The sequence below is a fragment of the Heterodontus francisci genome, unplaced genomic scaffold (assembly GCF_036365525.1).
Source record: "Heterodontus francisci isolate sHetFra1 unplaced genomic scaffold, sHetFra1.hap1 HAP1_SCAFFOLD_83, whole genome shotgun sequence".
NCBI lineage: Eukaryota > Metazoa > Chordata > Chondrichthyes > Heterodontiformes > Heterodontidae > Heterodontus > Heterodontus francisci.
Window position 1 is genome coordinate 5557445 of NW_027141917.1, and position 4166 is coordinate 5561610.

Below are 4166 nucleotides of genomic sequence, written 5' to 3' on the forward strand. Positions count from 1 at the left end.
TGACATTGCAGCACTCCCTCAGTACTGCCCCTCTGACAGTGCAGCTCTCCCTCAGTACAGACAATTCGACAGTGCAGCACTCCCTCAGTCCTGCCCCTCTGACAGTGCAGCGCTCCCTTAGTACTGACCCTTCGACAGTGCAGCACTCCCTCAGTACTGACTCTCTGACAGTGCAGTGCTCCCTCAGTACTGACCCCTCTGACAGTGTCGCACTCCCTCAGTACTGACCCTCTGACAGTGCAGCACACCCTCAGTACTGACCCTCTGACAGTGCATTGCTCCCTCAGTACAGACCCTTCGACAGTGCAGCACTCCCTCAGTGCTGAATCTCTGACAGTGCAATGCTCCCTCAGTACAGACATTTCGACAGTGCAGCACTCCCTCAGTACTGACACTCTGACGGTGCAGCACACCCTCAGTACTGACCCTCTGACAGTGCATTGCTCCCTCAGTACTGACACTCTGACAATGCAGCACTCCCTCAGTACTGACCCTCTGACAGTGCAGTGCTCCCTCAGTACAGACCCTTCGACAGTGTAGCACTCCCTCGGTACTGCCCCTCTGACAGTGCAGCACTCCCTCAGTACTGACCCTCTGACAGTGCAGTGCTCACTCAGTACTGACCCTCTGACAGTGCAGCACTCCCTCAGTACTGGCCCTTCGACAGTGCAGCGCTCCCTCAGTACTGACCCTTCGACAGTGCAGCACTCCCTCAGTACTGACCCTCTGACAGTGCAGTGCTCCCTCAGTACTGACCCTCTGACAGTGCAGCACTCCCTCAGTACTGACACTTCGACAGTGCAGCACTCCCTCAGTAATGACCCTTCGACAGTGCAGCACTCCCTCAGTACTGACCCTCTGACAGTGCAGCACTCCCTCAGTACAGACCCTTGGACAGTGCAGCGCTCCCTCAGTACTGACACTTCGACAGTGCAGCGCTCCCTCAGTACTGACCCTCTGACAGTGCAGCACTCCATCAGTCCAGACACTTGGACAGTGCAGCGCTCCCTCAGTACTGACACTTAGACAGTGCAGCTCTCCCTCAGTACTGACTCTCTGACAGTGCAGCGCTCCCTCAGTACTGACCCCTCTGACAGTGTCGCACTCCCTCAGTACTGGCCCTCTGAAAGTTCAGCTCTCCCTCAGTATTGATCCTGAGACAGTGCAGCAGTCCCTCAGTACTGACCTTCTGACAGTGCAGCACTCCCTCAGTACAGACCCGAGGACAGTGCAGCACTCCCTCAGTACTGACCCTCTGAACATGCAGCACTCCCTCAGTACTGCCCCTCTGACAGTGCAATGCTCCCTCAGTGCAGACCCTTCGACACTGCAATGCACCCTGACTACAGACCCTTCGACAGTGCAGCACTCCCTCAGTACTGACCATCTGACAGTGTCGCACTCCCTCAGTACTGACCCTCTGACAGTGCAGTGCTCCCTCAGTACTGACCCTCTGACAGTGCATTGCTCCCTCAGTACAGACACCTCGACAGTGCGGAACTCCCTCAGTACTGAATCTCTGACAGTGCAATGCTCCCTCAGTACAGACCCTTCGACAGTGCAGCACTCCCTCAGTCCTGACCCTCTGACAGTGCAGCACACCCTCAGTACTGACCCTCTGACAGTGCATTGCTCCCTCAGTACTGACACTCTGGCAATGCAGCACTCCCTCAGTACTGACCCTCTGACAGTGCAGTGCTCCCTCAGTACAGACCCTTCGACAGTGCAGCACTCCCTCAGTACTTCTCCTCTGACAGTGCAGCACTCCCTCTTTACTGACCCTCTGACAGTGCAGTGCTCAGTCAGTACTGACCCTCTGACAGTGCAGCACTCCCTCAGTACTGACCCTTCGACAGTGCAGCGCTCCCTCAGTACTGACCCTTCGACAGTGCAGCACTTGCTCTGTACTGACCCTTCTGACAGTGCAGCACTCCCTCAGTACAGACCCTTGGAGAGTGCAGCGCTCCCTCAGTACTGAGCCACTGACAGTGCAGTGCTCCCTCAGTACTTACCCCTCTGACAGAGTCGCACTCCCTCAGTACTGACCGTCTGACAGTGCAGCACTCCCTCAGTACTGACCCTCTGACAGTGCAATGCTCCCTCAGTACAGAAACTTCGACAGTGCAGCGCTCTCTCAGTACAGACTCTCTGACAGTGCAGCACTCCCTCAGTACTGCCCCTCTGACAGTGCAATGCTCCCTCAGTACAGACCCTTCGACAGTGCAGCGCTCCCTCAGTACTGACTCTCGGACAGTGCAGCACTCCCTCAGTAAAGCCGCTCTGACAGTGCAGTGCTCCCTTAGTACTGACCCTTCGAGAGTGCAGCGCTCCCTCAGTACTGACCCGCTGACAGTGTAGCACTCCCTCAGTACTGACCCTCTGACAGTGCAGTGCTCCCTCAGTACTGACCCTTCGACAGTGCTGCACTCCCTCAGTATTGATCCTCTGACAGTGCAGCACTCCCTCAGTACCGCCCCTCTGACAGTGCAGTGCTAACTCAGTACTGACCCGCTGACATTGCAGCACTCCCTCAGTACTGCCCCTCTGACAGTGCCGCTCTCACTCAGTACAGCCAATTCGACAGTGCAGCGCTTCCTCAGTACTGACCCTCTGACAGAGCAGCACTCCCTCAGTACTGCCCCTCTGACAGTGCAGCGCTCCCTCAGTACTGACCCTTCGACAGTGCAGCACTCCCTCAGTACTGACTCAGTGACAATGCAGCACTCTCTCAGTACTGACCCTCTGACAGTGCAGCACACCCTCAGTACTGACCCTCTGACAGTGTCGCACTCCCTCAGTACTGACCCTCTGACAGTGCAGCACACCCTCAGTACCGACCCTCTGACAGTGCATTGCTCCCTCAGTAGATACCCTTCGACAGTGCAGCACTCCCTCAGTGCTGAATCTCTGACAGTGCAATGCTCCCTCAGTACAGACATTTCGACAGTGCAGCACTCCCTCAGTACTGACACTCTGACGGTGCAGCACACCCTCAGTACTGACCCTCTGACAGTGCATTGCTCCCTCAGTACTGACACTCTGACAATGCAGCACTCCCTCAGTACTGACCCTCTGACAGTGCAGTGCTCCCTCAGTACAGACCCTTCGACAGTGTAGCACTCCCTCGGTACTGCCCCTCTGACAGTGCAGCACTCCCTCAGTACTGACCCTCTGACAGTGCAGTGCTCACTCAGTACTGACCCTCTGACAGTGCAGCACTCCCTCAGTACTGACCCTCTGACAGTGCAGCACTCCCTCAGTACAGACCCTTGGACAGTGCAGCGCTCCCTCAGTACTGACACTTCGACAGTGCAGCGGTCCCTCAGTACTGACCCTTCGACAGTGCAGCACTCCCTCAGTACTGACCCTCTGACAGTGCAGCACTCCCTCAGTACAGACCCTTGGACAGTGCAGCGCTCCCTCAGTACTGACACTTCGACAGTGCAGCGCTCCCTCAGTACTGACACTCTGACAGTGTCGCACTCCCTCAGTACTGGCCCTTTGAAAGTTCAGCTCTCCCTCAGTACTGACACTGAGACAGTGCAGCACTCCCTCAGTACTGACCCTCAGACAGTGCAGCACTCCCTCAGTACTGACACTCTGACAGTGCAGAACTCCCTCAGTACTGACCCCAAGACAGTGCAGCACTCCCTCCGTACTGATCCTCTGACAGTGCAGCGCTCCCTCAGTACTGGCCCTTTGAAAGTTCAGCTCTCCCTCAGGACTGACCCTCTGACAGTGCAGCACTCCCTCAGTACTGACCCCTCTGACAGTGTCGCAATCCCTCAGTACTGGCCCTTTGAAAGTTCAGCTCTACCTCAGTACTGACCCTCTGACAATGCAGCACTCCCTCAGTACTGCTCCTCTGACAGTGCAATGCTCCCTCAGTACAGATCCTTCGACAGTGCAATGCTCCCTCAGTACAGACCCTTCGACAGTGCAGCACTCCCTCAGTACTGAACCTCTGACAATGCAGCACTCTCTCAGTACTGACCCTGAGACAGTGTCGCACTTCCTCAGTACTGACCCTCTGACAGTGCAGTGCTCCCTCAGTACAGACCCTTCGACAGTGCAGCACTCCCTCAGTACTGACCCTTCCACAGTGCAGCGCTCCCTCAGTACTGACCCTTCGACAGTGCAGCACTCTCTCAGTACTGACCCTGAGA